An 18,944-nucleotide genomic window follows, 5' to 3' on the forward strand; every position below is an offset into this window, starting at 1 on the left:
ATCTCTGATGAGCCCCTTTTCATTTGTAGAGTTTCTCCAGTTTTCCCTGGTTTTTAAACTGTGGTGTTCAACTGGATATATTCCAGTTGTATTTTTAACAACTACACTGAAGTGATACATACCTGTATCTCCACAGCTGAGTGCCCTTCATACATATTGATATTTATCGTTTACATAAATCAAGTTTCTTTTCTGCAGAAGGTTGCAAGTGTTCCTTATTTTGCAGCTTTTGCAGTTCATTATTCCTGTGCATGTCTCCCTCAATTTATTTTCCAAATCAGCTCATTTAAGATGACTTTTATATTCATGTTCTGTTATGTGCTACAACTCCATCCCAGTTATAACTCCATCATTTAGGTTTTTAATGCGAGTGCAGTTTTTCAAATAATAATTTGAGGGAAGAAGACACAGTGACTTATTTGCAGGTGTTATGAGATTGTACCCTAGCACAAGGGGCATTGGAAAAGAAAGTACAAAGCTACATTTTTAAGATGCAATATCAAAAAAACAGTTATCATTGATGAAAAATGAGTGAACTTTCAGTGGAGAGGAGCAGGCAGGCTGAGCCTAACATGAGGCTCTTTTGATGTGAGAAGGACTTGAAAAGTACAGAGAAAAGATGAGGTGAAAACAGCAACAGTTCTATGGAAACATCCTGTGTCTGTGTTTTTTGGGACTTAAACTGGAGGAAATGACCTTTGCATGATGAGTGTGCATATGAAAGTGTAGCATGCTTCTATTTGGATAGTTTATTTGTTTTCTGACTGATTTTGGGGTTGAAATGGAATATCCACATCTGGGATAACTGAGTTGTGCTGATTCTGCTGGGATTCATGGTTGTACTGCTAAATATAGGAAAGTTTGTCATGCTTAAAGAGAAAAATGTAGGGTTAAACAGTATTTGATGTGATGGTGTCACGATCCGCTTATAGCGGGGTGTCGTGATGGTTCGTTAGCCGATCCCAAAGTGCAAAAGACAATCAGCAGTTTAATCACAACAAATGCACCTTTATTAAGGGCCAAAACAATAAATGCGATAGTGGGTTCAGAAAAGAAATAAAAAGGATAGAGAGAGAGAGAGAAGGGGGGATGGGAATAGCTACCAACACAGGCGGAGTCCTCACTGGTCCGGACGATGTGGATCCGTCTTGTTGTGTTGGGGAGAGTCTCCGAAGTTCTACCTATCCCAGGGGTCCAGTTATAGTCCACAGAGGGAAAAGGGGGGAGCAGGCAGAACAATGAGAGTCTATTGAAATTGCTGTGGGGGAACAAGTGTATTTACAGAACATCATCTAGGCTGAACAAACACAATAAGGGATAAGTCCATTGAAGTTACTGGAGAAGAACAGGTCAGGTCATTCTCTCCCTTCGCCCACTGTTTGTGGTAGGAATCTCAGTCGCAGTCCTTGGGGAGAGGGTTCTTGATCTCCGTCTGTCACGGTGGTAGCGAGGCAGATGAGGGGTCTTCAGTGAGAGACCACCAGAGTTACCCCAACAGTTCATTTGGCTTAAAGGTGGAGAGTGAAGCAGGAATTGCAGTAGGCCGCTCTGTGCTGGGTCCACGCTGGGTCTTCGCCAAGTCCTTGCCAACTCCTTGCCAAGTTCTTGCCGGTCCTCGTTGGGAACAGCATGTAATGGTACAGCGGCTACACCTGCACTGTTGCCTTCTCCAAGCCGGAACTGCAGAGGGGGAAGGGAAATCCTGCTCGTGGCAATCGGCAGGCAAATGAGTGAGGGTCTTCAGACGGCCTCTTACAGATGGCCAAGGATAGTGTATTGATGATCTTGTAAGACTACAATCAGAAATATAAAAGATGAGTAGTGAAGACTGAGAGGACAGATAATGTTTTCAAATCAAAACTCACCTCTGGCACTATCATGCTTTGAATTTTAATTTTTGAAAGGGAATTAATATATCAGTCATCTTCAAAATAGCTTTCTATGGCAAGCCAAACTGGCCTTTGCAAGCACAGAAATTTTGATAATTCAGAGAGGCCTGATTGGAAAAGATGTGGCCAACCTCTCTCTGTGGCCATGCTCTCATCAGAGGAGGGGTTTGGTTTGACTGTTTTTGCTAACAGAATGTGTCTCACTTTGACTGATGGTTGCCTTTTTCTCTGTAAAGGATGTGGGGAGTGGGATGGCTGGTAAATCATCCACATAAATGGCATAAATTGAATGACTCTGGTTTCACTGGGTTTACTATGATTTTATGGCACACTAGCCTCATTTATTGTCTTGTGTTATTTTAGTATAAATATGAAGGGCACAACAGGAGTAAATGACTGATAGATGTAGCAAATTCCATCAGGACTGGCCTTTGGAGTCAGCAAACAACAAACATGAGAGACTGTTTCCTGCATTTTATTTGCATCTGAATCCTGGACTGACACCAGCTCTTCCCAAACACTGCTTAATTTTTCTCAAGGTGTTTCCTTGCCTAAAATATCCTGAAATATGGATTCTGAAGGGATGATAAATGTACAGATCTCGTCTTCCAGCACCTGTAAAATGTTGTGCTTAACTTCAATGCTTTTGTGTTCTCTCATCTTCCCCTGGAAAAAAAAAAAAAAAAAAAAAAAAGCAACCTTTTTAAAAATTGTTTTTCTGAATCCATTTTTTTAAATTATTGAAAAGGTTTTTTGAAATGGATTCTCTGGGCAACCTGTGCTGAGGCCTCCCCACCCTTACAGGGAACAATTTCTTCCCAATATCCCATCTAACCCTCAGTGTCAAGCCCTTCCTCCTTGCTTTGTCCAGACCCCTGTCCAAAGTATCTTTCCAGCTCTCCTGAGCCCCTTCAGGTGTGAAAGAGGTTCTTAGGTCTCCCCAGAGCCTTTTGTTCTCCATGCTGAACACCCAAAACCATCATACTTCAGAACTTAAAAGGAAACTCGGGAAATCTGTGGTATTATGATGAGTATCTGGTTTGCTAAGGAGTTCTGCATATCTCTTTTGGGTTCTGTTTCTTCCTTTGAAAAGCAAAGGCATTTTGTTTCTGATCTCTTTTATAAAGAGCTCAAGAACTGAAAATTATTAATACATAAAAATACCCCTATCTTTGGCTAAAAAAAAATAGTACGAAGAGTTGAGCCTGTAGGTATTGTTCCAACTAGTAATTTACATCTCATTATCTTCTAGAATATTAACTTTCATCACATTGTGGATTCTCCTTACACTGTTTCCTTTCATACTTAGGTTGACTGTAATACAAAATCACAGGAAAAATCTCTCTTGTTCAGTTCAAATTAATTGTGCTGTAGTTGAGGGATTTAGATAAATTGATACTTCACCCCCATCATCTTTGGACCTGAAGAGGATGGAAGAAAGAAAGATGAGATTTTATCCTAATATTTTGCTTTGAAAATGAGAAAGTATATGTAATTATTTTCTTCTGCTCTATGTGATTCTGTGAAGGCAAACCCTAAAGGGCTGTGCTGCTGAGGCTGGGCTCATAGGGTGGTAAAAACCTCAGAATGTGTCAATTCTCCTCCCAGTGAATCAGGATGGAATGTTTGGGGGAAAGGGACACAGGTCCTGGTGCTGACCTCACCTGGCAGCCTGCAGAGGCACAGCTACCCCTGGTGTGTGATTTGTCTGTCTGGGTTATTTTCCTTGCCTGGCCTCCATCACACGTGGATCGTTCTGATCACTGGATCAGCAGGACAGGAGGTGACTGCCTTGCCTCCCTCCCCAGAAAAAAACATTTTAAGCACATGGTCAGCAGCAAAAAAATGTTGATCTTTTCAAGTGGCTCATCCTTGTGCCTTTGCAGGGAACTGTACCAATTCTGACATAATTGCTTATGGGCTCAACCCATAAGGAACCCGAACCCATCGCTGGAGATGCTTAGGGCAGACTCACAGGAGGCAGCTTTAGGCTCACTAAAAACTTGCACTTTGTAAAGAAAAAAGACTGTCACAGTGCCACTTTCCTAATTTTAAGGACCAAATATTGGAAATCAGAATAATTCAGCTGATTATTCTGTCAGCAGAATAATCTTAGTGATTTAGCACACTGTCCTTATGCATCTTTGAAAGTTTTTTTTAAGGAACAAGTTGCATCTCTCCTGTCTCTGTTTCCCTGTAATTCACTCATTTGGCTTGATGCTTTACAATGCTGCAAGCATCACAATTTGCATGATACCAACATATAAAGAGACTTCTGATATTAATAATCCTCCTGGCCACCTGAGCTATCTTTTGCAGATTTCTTTTCACATTTTCTCTTTTACAAACATGTGTCTACACAGGTGTAGAAGATAGTTATTATTTATTGAAGAATTGTTTAATAAAAACTTTTATTTTCCTCCTCAAAAATCCTTTTCCCCCTGGATTATTAGAGGAAGAGGCATCTTTTAATCAGAATAGAGAACCAGAATTTTCCTGCTTTCCCTGTTACATGGTTTCTGAATCTTTTAAAAAAATATAATTTAATCAATAGATGAAGCTAAAAAGAGGTTTGAAGTGTTGGGGATTTTTTGTTACCAAAACTACTACAACCAGTCAATAGCCCCATCTACTACAATTTCATCTTCCCGTCTTCAGACCTGTAAATGTTTTCCTGCAGAACAGTCATTGAAGAAGCACAAATTTAACCTTAATGATTTCCTTGGTCAGTTTTGCTGGTTCCACTAAAGATGCAAAACAAGCATAGTGCCAACAGACAAAATGAAGGATCCCTCTGCCACCTAAGTGACACAGATACTCCTGTTCCAGAGCAGGCTTTAGAGAAGAAATATTTGTCTTTGAAATGGACCATGGTAATAAACTTCCAAATTCCCCTATGTTTAGTTGCAAATTGCAGCAATATCATTGCTGGGATAGCTCATTCCTTCTCTCCAGACAGGAATGGAGGGTGCTGCTTTCATGGCCTCTATGATAAATGCGTGTGTAAAAATTCCCAGCTTCTATTCAGAATGGTATTTTCAAATGTAAGGTATCCTCCTAAAGGGCTAGGCAGTTCATTTTCTCATCTCTGCTTCATCTTCAACAGAAGCAGAAAACTCATTTCTCTCTTTGAAAAAATGTAATTTAAAACAAGAAAAAGAGCAAACTTCCTTACAAAGAGAGGCGTTTTGTTAGATCTGAATGTTAAAATGAAACTCAAAGTTAATTCAGGAGCGACTATGATTTCTTTCTATTATTTTTTTTCTGCATCATTTATATGCAGATTGGAGGTACTTTTCAGCATGTGTCAATGGGGAGAGGACTAATGACACCTCAGGGGTATCTGGGAAAAATCCTCACCTGAGAAAGAACACAGACATCACTGAATCAAACTGCTGTGGATTTTCAGTTTATGCAAACTGTTCCCAACACCCCAGCTTCTCAGTGAGGTCTCAAAATGGCATAAATCAGAACAGCTCCACTGAAATTCCTGATGGTGTCAATAAATTGGGGTGTACCTTAGCCTTTGGCTTTTTCCTTTTGACAACAAAGCTGCCAACCTGATGAGGAAGCACTGCAGGTAATTTCTGTAATGTCTTCAATAAGTACATAGGTAGTTATTTCCTCCATTTGCTTGTTTTTTCCTATTTAATTACTATTACTTTTATCTACACCAAGTGTTTAATTTCCTACACAGAAACACAGAATGGCTAGGGTAGGAAAAGACCTTGAAGATCATCTAATTCCAACCCTCCTGTCATTTTAATTTCTGTAACATACCAAAAATAAGTTTCCCAGTTAACTAAAATTACAAATATTTACTTCATGTGACTGTTTATCTAATACATTCTTTTACTCATCATGAAAATGAGAGGTGGAAAACAACAAACAGAATATTGCTAAATACAAATCTGGGCATTCCTAATTCTACACAGTTGTGTTGCTGCTGCAACATGTATTTCTTTCTGCACGCTTTCATATTTCATTATGCTTTTGGAGTTGAAACTCTTTTTATTCTCTCACTTTCCCAAACGTCTCACTTTTGGGACACCTGATTTTATCCATTTGCCTCAATGATTGATTGATGATGATGATGATGATGATGATGATGATGATGATGATGATTATTATTATTATTATTATTATTATTATTATTATTTTACTATTATTTATTATTATTTTATTTGGATAAAACTGAGTTGCTTTGCTTCAGTCTCTTTAAAATGAGCAGATACAAGTTTTCTATGTTAGACATTCAAAAAGAATGAGATGGAATAGTACTTCTCTCCAGAAAGATATTATCTATGCATTTGTCATAGTGATGAACTGTATTTTCAAAGTGGCAGTATACTGGATAACAACACAAAAGACTTGAATATAAGGTCTGTTTTTCCAAGTGGCTCTGTTGAGTCAGTCCATGTGATAATCACTCTTTATATTAATTTTCCTTCTTATGCACTATCACCACATGAATTTAGACTCCAAGCTGGTTGATGTAGAAATTGTCTCCTAATGCAACTATGGCACTGCACACAAAGAGAGACTTACACTGGAACCTCCTCTTATTTACTGATAAAGAAAAGATCTGTTACGGTTCTTCCAAAATATCCCAGATATACTGGATAGGGAAGTGAGGAAAGGAGACTTCCAAGTCTTATCTGCCTTATAGCAAAGTGCACCCAAGATATGATAAAAGACTTTCTCTAAGGCTGATCACAGTTTATTTGCATTCTGGTTCCAAGTCCTGAATCATCACCACACCTATTCCATACAGCCATCTAGAGGAGTCAGTTGCAGATGAGAGCACAATTTAAAATAATGAGCCAATCACAGTTAATTTTCTTGGTATTTACTGTAATAACATTAATTTTGATGAACCCCTCCATTATTAATGTGAATGTCACAAGTGCTTCTATAGTATTTTCACTTGGATTCCATATTAATTACCTGGACTGTTAATCTAAAGTGTCACTACAGGAGTATAATAGAACATAACTATGAGGGGAAAAGATTTCTTAGTCAATGGGAAGGTATGAGCTAAAAAAAAATTACCTTTGCTCACTGATTTCTCAGGCACAGTGAGGTGTCAGTGCCTTGGACAGAGTCACAGTCCATAATGGATGCCATTTACTCTTCTGCAACGTGATGATACATGGCTGGATTACCATTTGAACTCATCCCTCTTTACATGTAATGAACATAAATTGCATTTATGTTTTCTTTATAGCCCACTTTATTACCATCATGGAAAAAGCTTTAGAATGAGAGCAGACACACATTTCTTATCCAGTTTTCCAAACATGAATCAACTTGACTTTTTCTTACAGAGTTTGAAGCTAGCAGGGTATCCAAAAAAAAGGACATTTCCATCTGTGAGAAGCATCATATCAGGTTTCTAAAGCATGAGAGCTGTAAAGATAATCTCTCCTATGGTTTCTGTCCAGTGCCCCTAATCATTCTCTTTATGAATCCTTCATATTGCAAGGGAGCACTATATAATTCACTAACTGAGCAATATCTGTTATACTTTCCTTTTATGAGCCATTCCATGCCCCCTTAATGCAGATTATCCCAGATAATTTAGATTCCAGGAAAAAGCACTCTTCACCTCTTCTATTTTATTTTTTTAAACCAGGGTTTAAAACCAGTGGGATAGAGATGGATTAAAAGCATCATTGTTAATGTGAACGATTACTCTACTTGATACCCCTCTTTCTGAGACTTTATGGTTGTCAAACACTTTCATTGACATAATCTAAAATTCCCTCTTATTCCATTGCTGCACTCCTGGAGGTCACTTTACCAGCCACTGCTTCAGACCCACAGTTCTTATTCTCTAGATTTTCCTCCTGATGCCCAGATGCAGAGCTGGAGGCTCCAAAGAGCCAGTATCCTTTGTGTGCTGCCATGGTATCACTGTAAATTACTCATCTGGACCCCTGGTTTGCTCCTTACTTTCCCAGCACCAGAAGAGCCTTTCTAGCCCTTCCATGTCTCAAATCCCTGAGTGATTTTCCCTTACAGTCTAACACACTCGTGTCTTCACTCACGTGTTTTCTATCTTCTTGCCTGTCTCCAAGCTTCCCTCTGCTTTTTGTTTTCTTCCTCTGTGTGCTTAACTTACTAAGGAAGAAAACAGAAAGCCAAACATGAACCCACATGCCATGCTCTGATATCCTGGTGTGCTTTTGGCATTCACAAAAATCTCATCACCCCTGTCCCTGATGGTCAGCACAGATCTGGGCCTCATATAAAAGGAAATTCTATGCACAACTCCTCTGCTTCCAAAGGAGAAGCTTCCACTTAGAGTATGATTTGAATGCAGATTCTGATGAGCTGCTTAACTATTCTTCATAAGCAGAAGGTGGTCCATGTGCCATCTCTGCTAAGAGCTGTGCCCTGTGAGCTGTCTGCCTGCAGAGGTTTGAGTCCTGCTTTATCCTGACTGATGGAAAACTGACAACAAATGCATTGTTTTAACTCCAGAAGAATCCATATCACCAATTTTCTGTGTGGTTTCTTCTCAGATTTAGGAAATATAAGCTTTCATCTACTTTCATCAGACAATGCCCCATCTTATATGGAAAAATCTGAGCGTGTTTAGTGTCTGTCAACACCAACTTCATCACAGTGCTGGAACCTATCTCTCCTAACACATCCGTGTTGAGGCATTATGAAGACCCCTTTTCTCAGTCTCAGCCTCTAAGATCACAAACCTTGTCAGTCAAGCTTCTAAAACCCAGGGTTGCTAAACATGTTACAGTATTATGATGATGTAACAGATGGCAGGGAGCAAGACACCAACAGAATGTGATTATATCCTAAGGAAACTATTTTAAAATATGGCAAACACATCAAAAGCTCCTTTCACATATTCTTCCAGGCCTAACAGCAAAATACTCTAACAGCTCAGCAAGAATATTAGTGAAGCTCAGTAAAATTAAATGTTGGAAACTGCTTTTTCCAACTCTGATAGAAGCTACCACCTACGTGTAGAATAGTAATATCTTTATGTTACAGCTGGATTTCTTAAAAGAGAAGCAAGAGTTGCCAAGCACATTAATTATTCTGGAAAAGATTTATTGATGATTTTAAACTTGGGTGAGAGATTGGCTGCATCAACAGAGCTGATGTGTCACTGCTTGAGACAGAGTTTTATTCTAAATGAAATGACCTTTCCAGTCACTGTGGGCTGCTCTCATCACTTCTTATGGTCTTTACAGAGATTCACATGCCAGAGAAGGACATAGTTTACCTTGTGTATTTTTTGCAAAAGCAGAAGGGCTACATCAATTTACAACATCCAAAAATCTGCCTCTTTTGCCAGGTTGTCTCTCACAATGAAGTACAGCAGGATTTTCAATGTTGCCAGCTCACAGTTTTATTATGAACATTGTTTTCATGACTGTCTTCTGCATAGAATTTTAAAAAAATTTTTACTTTATGAAATCACCCTTTCAAAAAATGATTCACCTTAACAGCAGGGAAAATTTGAAAGGGCCCCAAATTAGTGATCAAATTCATCCAAAGGCATACAGGTCTTAATATTTAAAATAACAAAATAATATTTAAAATAACCAAATTAGTGATCAAATTCATCCAAAGGTATACAGTTCTTAATCTTTAAAATAACAAAACAGCAAATTTAAGCCTTTTTTTGTGAATGCTTTTTATTTTCAGTCACTGTTTGATATTTCTGCTTCCAATGAGGTCTCTTGGGCTGACTGGGAAGCCGAGTCAAGGAGCAATTAGCCAAAAGGTGTCAAGGGTGTCAGTATACTCAGTGCTGACATGAGAAATCTGGGATTATCCAGCAACCAGACACTCCAATGGTAGCCCACTGCCTCAGTGTCTGACAGTTCCAAAGGCACCAACATGTTCCTGGAGGCAAGAACAAGGTCTCCATGGAGAAATCCCTCCACAGAGTCAATCCTTTAACTGAGCAGCTGAGAATTGCCACCCAGAATTAGAAGAAAAATACATTTATTATACTCCTCCCTTTCAATTTTCTCATTTTGCTGCTCTTTTATCAGCTAGCAGAAAATGCCCCTTCTATCAGCATATTACTGCAGAGACATTGTGTGAAGTGCTGGGGAACAGACTGAGCAGAGCTGAGAGCTTATTAGTGATGGACTTAACCAATTAATAAGCATGAATTCTCTGCTCTCTGAAAGCCAGAATGGAAATACTTTGGGCTCCAATTCCTCTTGCTCATGATGTATTTCTTCTTCACTTTTACTTTGTGGGGTCTCTGATTCATGGCTGCTTTATACAATGTTAGCATATACACTAATTAAAAAGAATTTATCAGGTTGAGCTCATGATGACTGAAGAATCCCTTCTCTCTTGGCAACGTTTGAATATTTGACTAGCTCATTAATGCTTCTGCTTTTTCTCTTTGTAAGAGAAGACTGAATAATGAAAGAACGGATTTGCTGTGCAGCTTTAGATGAAAGGTTGGTTCATTTATTTTTAAAGCTGTCTAAAGGGGTTAAGCCCTACTCTGATTTACACCAAAGGGCAACATATAACCCCTCAGCAAAATAATTACTCATTTACATTGACAGGCACCATTTATTTGCAGGATTTCTTCAATGTAAACAAAAGAAAAATTTATATGAGGCTTTTCCCTTTAGAGGGTGTAAAATTGGCAGAGCTCTTCTGATTCTGTGGGAATCAGGAGTTACCTAAATTGACCTGGTTTTGATATTTCAGACCATCATAGTCTTCAAATTACAGGAAAATACCCTTATTTATGCCTGGGGACTTGACCCTTGAGTTGAAAAAAATTGTCCAGTACTTGACTCTTATTCTGCCACTATTCACACACCCCCTCCAAGCAGAATAACTCCTTGCCACAGGTGAAGTCCCTGCATCTTAGGAAATGGAGTGCCCATATAACAGTTATAATTTTCAAAGTAATTTAATATATCTAAAATTTACACACATATTTTAAAAATGCCTTGTATCAGAGCTAATCTTTGATGTTTGGCTAGATTATTAACTCATGAAGATTGTAACCCTGAGAGTTTTAAGTGCCCACTATGTCTTCCTTTTTATTCTTTCCAAAGTGCTTGAAAGGTCCCACTGAGTCAATTACAGACAGTACCTCTTAATAATGTCTTCTTCCTGGCACATCATTGTTTTCCTTTATGTTTATTTCAAAAGGTTAAATTAAACAGGAGAGTAGAGATAAATCCACATTATGAATTATAAAACGTTACCACATGCTCCTGAGAATGCTTGGAATTTTGATGGGAAGGATTTAGTGAAGCAGTGCCCTGGGGAAGTCAGTGCCAGAGAAAGGCAGGATTGTTTAAGTCAGAGGAAAGCTGGGTGCATGACCTTTGCTGTTTACAAGTTTATTTTTTCCTGCACTAGGAGTCTGGTGCCAAACATCCTCTTGCTTGCTGACTCTGATGGTTCCATTTGCCTGAAAATCCCTGCATGGTGTAGAAGATTAGGTGGATGCCAAAGAAAGTGGAACAAGTCCCAATGGTTGTGAATCCTCAGGAAAAGATTATTTTGACACCATCCAGGACTGATTTAGGTCCTGACCCTTCTTTCAGCAAGGTGATCCTTGGAAAACCTTCCAGCTCTGTGATTATCTGAAGTTTTACTACAGGATGGAGTTACACTGTGTGGGGGAGAGAGTTGCTGTTTGATGGGAATAGCAACAGAGAGCACCTGAATGCTCCAGCTGAATGCCATAACCTTTCCTGGTGCTGCACCTCTTTGGAATGATAACTTTGCAAACTCTTCACTGTGTGGCTTTGAGCTTTATCTTCACTGTGGACTATGAAACACTGGCCACATCTCTCACACCAGAAGTGCATCTCATAATGAGTGAAATATTATATACATATTGCCTTTGAGTGAGTACATAAAGCACCTTATGAGCCTTCCAAATAAAAAAGGTGATATAAAAGGAAATAGTAATATACCCACATAAATATTAAGGGAAAACTGACACTTCCCTTTTATAAAAGCAATAGCCATTCATGACTTAATATTTTCTGGAATATACTGAAAGATAAAATCTGCATGTCCACATTTTATGACTATATTCTTGTCTACAAAATTTCACTTGGAAGGTCCTCACCCTCCTCCTTTCTTCCTCTTCTCCCCAGTAAATAATTAAAAGCATTATGGCTTGTAAACCTGTTGAGTACAGGACTTCCTGAAATTCTTTTCAAAAAAAGGTCAGGAAGGAGAGATTTATTATGAGAAGCAAGTGATGAGAAATGAAAGGAAAAACATCAGTTTTTTATGCTACGAATAGAAGAACATGGTGCTGAATCTTAGAAGCAGGCAGCAGCAATAAATGTCAGACATAGTGGGTAATAAACTCTATCTCCAAGAGTATGAGGAGTAGCCAGTGTGTTATGCAGGTCATCATTTTTTCATTGTCCTTTTTTCAGCTTTCCCATTGCACATGGCCACCTGGAACCAATGAAGTAAAAAAAAGAAAAAAAAAAAAACCAACCCCAAACAAACAAAAAAAACCAGCAAAGCAGGCCTTTCCCTGTGAGAGTGATACAGTCTATTTGCCATCTGCTCTAAACTCTTGTATTGCCTAACATAAATTGGTTTTTCCTGTCACTTCAGAATTCTCTACTGAAATTGCAACAAAATGGTTCTCTGGCCTCCCTTTCATCCTCAGTGACACTTTATTAGAATTACCAGCACTTCCATTTCCAGCTTCCTTTTTTGTCAGTACTGTATCATGAGGAAGATACCTATAATAAGGAATGGGTTGTGGGGTTATGGCACTTAATTGTAGGCATTTGCACCAGCTGGTTTTGATTTCCACATCTGGACCAAGGTTTAAATCAAATAATCTAGTTTGAAGACTTGTGGAGGATGAAGAACCAGCCAAGGCAGTGATGGATTATCTGAATCAACCATTATTCAAGACTGTATCCTTCCCTAGTGACATATCACCACAGCAGAGATGCACAGAATGAAGCTGCCCCTGCTGATTTTGGAAGGGCAGGTGGGAAAAGCAGAGGGAGCAGAGTGGCAGCCGAGCTGCTGCGTGGCCACACTGTCACTGAGCACAACCCTGACAGGGACAGGCAGGGCTGAGCACTCGGCTGTGCCCTGGGGATGGAGCAGCAGCTCCCCCCCTTTGGCTTTGGCACTGCTCTGCCACCCTTGGCTGAGGACAGGTGGAGAGGCCCCGAGAGAGGAATGTCACATCCAGCTCTGGAAGCAGAAAGAGTGTGGGAAGTAGCTGCTAAAATTAAACATGCATGAGATCTTCAGTGTTTCTCAAAAACTTAGCCAAAACCTCACTTGTGGGAATGAGCAAGCCAGGACTGGGATGCTTCAGCCACAAGGCAGGAGTGAGGAACTGAAGATGCTGCTTCCATAATGATGGCCAATCATATTTTGAAGGAAAAGTACTTTTTTCTGTGCTTTTCTCTCAGAAGGGAAGACTATCAGCACAACCCAACTTTTCCCTTGGCACCTCTAACCTGGGCTGTGGGGTTTTAATGTATGCAGAAGAGGGGACAGCCATTTTTTAATCTGTCTTCTGCTACACCAGGCCTCTGCCTGCTTTGCTTGAGGCTGGAGCTGTCTCTGGAGCAGTCCCTCCAGTGATACCCATAAAGCAGAATGTCACAGCTCCTATGGCTTTGCATATTAACAAGGCTGTTATGGCTCCTAAATGACATAGTATGACCCTTCTCATCCCCTGGGAACTCCTCCTTTTCAAAATTATTTTATTTACATGTGCAGTGAAAGTCAGGTTCAGGCAGTGGTTTGAGAGACCTTTGTGAATTTGTTTCATTTTTCAAAACCGTCCTGAATTTACAAATTTTTCTCCCTTGGACTTAATTACTTAGGTTGGAGGTTTTTTTGTTTCAATTTTTTTGGTTAAATGGCATCCTGCTTCTTTAAATAAATCCTTACTCCTCCAGGCCTTTAATTCTAATTTGTGTAACTGTTGAGTTCTGTAGAATAACTCATCACAAAGTATATCTATTCAATCTATCTACTTTATATTACACTACTTCTTGCCCCATCAGTGCTGTTCGCTCATTTGTTTTCTGTACTGACTGATTATTATTTATGTCAGGCCAAGAATTTCCTGCAATGACTATTGCCCTTTAAAAATCCCCATTTTACAGTTCCCTAATTACCCTTTTAAAAAGGCTATTATTAAGCAGCAAAATGGTCGTAAAAAGACTTGGCAATCCTAACAAAATCTGATCTATATAAACTCTAATAGAAAGTCATGATAATTTCACACAATTCCGTTCAGATATTTCTGGATTGGAACATTTTGATTTTAAAATTATTTAACTGAAGGATTTTAATTTTATTGCCTGTTATAGATTTTTAAAGAAATCATTTGGAACATAAAATTTAATGTTTAGTTAGATTTTTTTTTTTTTTTTGGCCAGGCCTTTATTTCAAAAAAAGCTAGTGCTTTTATCTTTCAGTATGTGTGTCTGTGTGCCTGGGCTTTTTTGGCCCTATTATACTCTCCTCCCACAAAAGACCCATCATAAAGGAATTATGGCAAAAATGTTATTTATATCTCTGACCAGTTACAAAGAAACTAGTCATAAGAACAGATTCTGTAAATGGTTTGAATTTTGTATGCAATTCCAATACTGCATGACTGTCCCACCTCTTTCTCTGCAACAAAAAAATGCTGCATTGGTCCTTAAAAAAAAAAAAATGCGTAGCAAGTTAAACCAAACACCCTAAAACCAGAATATTTTCTAGTGCCCTGTAGTGATTCCTTTCCTCTTCCTATACTTCTATATTAATTTAGTGACTTCTTGACTTCCTAATCTTGTGTTAATCTTTCAAAACTTGGCCAGACTCAGGAAGTTATCCTGAGTGAGAGAAGACTTGGCCCAGAACAATCCTGATACACTTCTGCCATATGGTAATAAAATCCCTTAGACTTTTCTCAGGTTTGATGAAAACTAAGCATTTCCCAGCTAAGGTGCAATATTTAGAGGATCCTGGGAAGATGTTGTCCACTCTTTTCTTCACTATAACTATGTTATTTTCCCCTGGTCTACCTGAGGTAATGGGTTCATCTATGAATTTCAAATGAAGCTGGTCAGACTTCTCAAATATTTCTACAGACAGGATGAAAGCCCAGGTAAGACAACTTTCCCCATTGTTAATCCAATTAAGCTATTTTAATGGAGATTGTCCTCTCAGGTACAGAAGAAGAAACTCAAAGAGAACTAAGAGCTGATACTTTCAGAATTTCTTGGTATTCATGACTTACTGAGAGTGAATTAATATTAACTGTGAGTAAAAGCTTGAAAATGAACTTTAAAAGCTGCAAATTGCCCCTGTTTATGCCTAATGATAATTTTCAAAGTAACAGGTGGCTGATTGAGATCTTCAGCTGTCTTAAAAGATGACGAATTATGTTAGTTCTTCTCTAGGTGCTGTTGAATTCCCATATTATCTTAAAAAAACATGTCTTTTCCTGTTAGCTAATATTTCATGGGGTGCCAGAACATTTATAAAACTGTCATGTTGCTGAGTGGCAAATAGCTGAGAATGACAAAAAACATTAACAGTGAAAGTCTTCAAATGCTTAAAATTAAAAGATAAAGTAATTACAGAAATTATTGTTTACTAAAATTCCTGAACCAAAGTGTTGTTTTTCCTAATTAAATTTGTCTTTTTGCACACACTATTTATCCATGTCCATTTTTTTTTTTTCTAAGTGATTCTCCCCAGTTCATCATTCTACAAATCAGGTCCTCTTCTTCTGAGTCATTTTATGCTGCTGCTCTATACAAATAAAGGCAAACCTCTAACCAAACTTTTACAAATCATTGCCTTTCCTGATTTAAAATTCTTTAAAACTCTTCTCCTCTTTGACAAGGCCTACAAGTGAAAATCACACAGAGACTATTATATGAAATGATTAGGGAAGACATAAAATCAGTGAGTATCTTAGAAGTATATTATAAAGGGATTATTGAAGGAAAAAAGCAACTACCAGGAAACAAATAAATGACTGACAACTGGTGATGTGATGAGAGAAAAACTGTCACTTTACAGTTCAGAAGAAATCTGAAGCCAATGATTCTACTCATTTTGCACTTCATAGAAGTATTACAGATTGTTGGGATCAATAATAACAACTAATATACTACCAGTCACAACTGTTATTCCAAGAAGCCGTTCATCAAAGACAATCATGTTTTTTCTTCAGAAGTCCATGCATTAAGTAGAAAAACATCCGAAGTGACAGTAAAACCCTGTGCCAAAGTCAGCATAGCTATTAGACCACCACAAACATAGACAGAAAAATGGAGTTGTTCTTGTACTGAGCCCACTAACCAGCTCTCAGTTAAGATAATTCTGCCTGGAAAGATATTTTGGTCTTCAAAGGATTTCCAGATCTGCAGAATCTATCCCTTTCATAATTTCTAAACATTTTTATATAAACAAACACTCTGTTTCAGTGTTCAAAATCTTTATCATGACTCTCATTTAGACATGCCCAACTTTAAGCTGCCAGCTCTCAGTTTTGATTAGACTTTTTTTGCTGGACTAAAGTGCCCTTTAGGATCTGGTATTTTCTCCCCACAAAAGTACTTACACAGACAATCATCACAGTGACCTCCCAATTTGGGGTGCACATTTAAAAGTTTTACTGCTTAATTATTGGAGACAAGCAGCCAGGGATTTCATTGACTCGGGCGACCTTGTCATGGATCAGAGGCAGTGGTAGCACAGCTGAAAATAGAAGCAATCCTTCTGGGCTCTGCTTACATGCACTGATCATAAGCTTTCTGCCAGATAATAGTCACACTTTACTGGAGTACACAACCACGAGTGTATTGCTCGAGACATAATACGTTGTGCCACTAATGGAAGGTAGCTCCAGTGGGATGGGGAATCCAACCAAGAGGAAACTTAAAAAGAAGTTTGGCAGTTCTGCATTGAGCTCCTCCACTGCAACAGACATTTGCTCTGATCTCAGGCACGTCACTTAAATTTGCCATGTTCCACCTAAAATCACAGCCCTGGCAATATGGTGTGGGGAGAAGAGTGTGAGACACTGATTCACCCTGCTGTAACAGGAATACAAGGCAGCCTTCAGTGCAAGTGAGTGACATGAAATAACCTTTATAATCCAAATTCATATTACCTGGCTGCATCAAACACCACCAACTCTGAGCATTTGCACCACAAAATCAGGGTACATGAAACTCCATCTTTAATTAAAAATAAGCATTTCAATCCATGTATCAAGAAGATGTGAACCATAACAGCTTAAACCACAAAGCAATATTAATAAATAAAGTTTTATATTTTCATCTGCTTTTTTGCCTTTCAATCATTTTTTGGTGGCTATAGCTGATTATAGCAAATCCCCAAGGTAAACACATAAACCATGATTACATTCAATCTCCTATTACTGTTGAGAATTTGCTCTGAGTCAGGACATGTAATGGTACATCAAACTAGAGAGAGTCAAGTTTTATCAGTATAATGCTAATATTATTAAAATGTTTCTTCTTTACTCAAATTCCATAGATTTCTGGTCATTATTTTTAGACTGGGTTTTTTTCATTCATTATCTCTGAGCTTAGATAGCCTTACTTTCATATTAATGCCTCCATGCAGAAGGCAGTTGGTTCTGAAAATGCAAATTAATAAATATATAAAAAGAAGACTCTATATTTTAAAATAAACATATCCTTATTAAACAGAGAAGCATCTACTTCGAGGAGCTTGGTCTGAAGTACTGAAAGAGGCAAGGGTTTTCTGTGGATTTTTTGCCTTTTTTTAAGAGTATCCAACAGTGAAAAATAAACTTCGAAGGCTTGGATTAGAAAAACAATGTATTTTTCAGATATATAACTGGTCCATTTAAAATTATATACTTATTTTTCTATCCAGATTAAGCTTTTGAATATTGCATGCTTTTATAGTTTAAAAAACCCAATGTTGCATTATGTAACTACTCAAATGTGTCTATTTAATGAACAAGATTTATTTCAAATAATGACTTCCCAGAGAAAAACAGCTTTAAACAAACCCTGGTGCAACAGCTGCTTTTAAATTCCAGCTGAATTGTGGCTCTCACTCCACAGCTCAGCGTGGCCAGGCGTGGAGTGACAGCCTTCTTCAGCCAGGGCTGGGACCTTCACCTACTGCCTTCACAACATTTGTATATCCAAGATGATGTTAAAGGAAAAAATATCAGCTTCCACCATTCCTTGCCTGGGTCATGGTTATGCCTTTCCCACCCCTAGGCAGAACAGTGACACCTTTTTTTAGGAGAATTTTACTATTCTCTTGGTACCATTTCTGGCCATGGCCACACGCTCACCGTGGCTCCAGCCCTCAGGACATGTTCTTACTAGAGCTGTGCATTCACACAAGTGTGTGCACTTGGAAATTTGTCACGTTAGATAAGAATTAGGAAGCACACTAGGTACCAGATCAGCTAATTATCTTAAAAAAAACATGAAGAAATCTCTTTGGAGCAGGGCATCCTGCCAGCTGTGTCCCAGCATGGGGCAATAGCTCTCTGCTGGGGAGCATCAAGGCCTTCTCTTCTGAGAACTGGAAAACACTTTAAAAATGATAATTAGATGCAGATCAAAGATATCCTGAGGAGCAGCCAGCTATTAACATCCCTGTTCTGAGCTCCTGTTCTGAGTAAGAGGAACCAAGTTCCTCTTACTCAGAGGAAACTTGAAACTGGTTATGTAGAAGGCAGGAGCAAGAATGGCTCCACGGCAGGACACTCCTACTTGGGAAGGTGAAGGCTCATTTATAACTGGTGGCTATGAAGATGTTTGATGTTCTCAAAGTGAAATACACACACCCTGAAAACTGTTAGGAACTGACCCTCTTTTCAGAAGAAGGGGATTCAGTTGCACAGCCTGTTACACCCCAATGCAAACCTCCAAGGCAGCACATTGTCATTTCCATCTGTGCCAGGAAGGAAAAGGATTCTCCACCTAGTAACATTCTCCACTGGATATCTGATAATTCAGAAAGCTGCAGGAGGGTAAACATATGTTTTAAATACAAAGGAAGAGA

General features: G+C 38.7%; 1 long non-coding RNA gene across 1 annotated transcript; it reads right to left on the reverse strand.

The window, feature by feature from the left end:
- Positions 1-987: 987 nt before the first annotated feature.
- Positions 988-18,571, reverse strand: LOC146767068 (uncharacterized). The gene is made up of 2 exons (XR_014956167.1): positions 16,486-18,571; positions 988-2,555 (listed from the first exon to the last, which is right to left on the reverse strand). It is a non-coding gene; the product is annotated as an uncharacterized LOC146767068 (long non-coding RNA).
- Positions 18,572-18,944: the final 373 nt, after the last annotated feature.

This window comes from Lonchura striata, chromosome 6 (assembly GCF_050655825.1).
Source record: "Lonchura striata isolate lonStrDom1 chromosome 6, ASM5065582v1, whole genome shotgun sequence".
In the NCBI taxonomy this organism is placed as follows: Eukaryota; Metazoa; Chordata; class Aves; order Passeriformes; family Estrildidae; genus Lonchura; species Lonchura striata.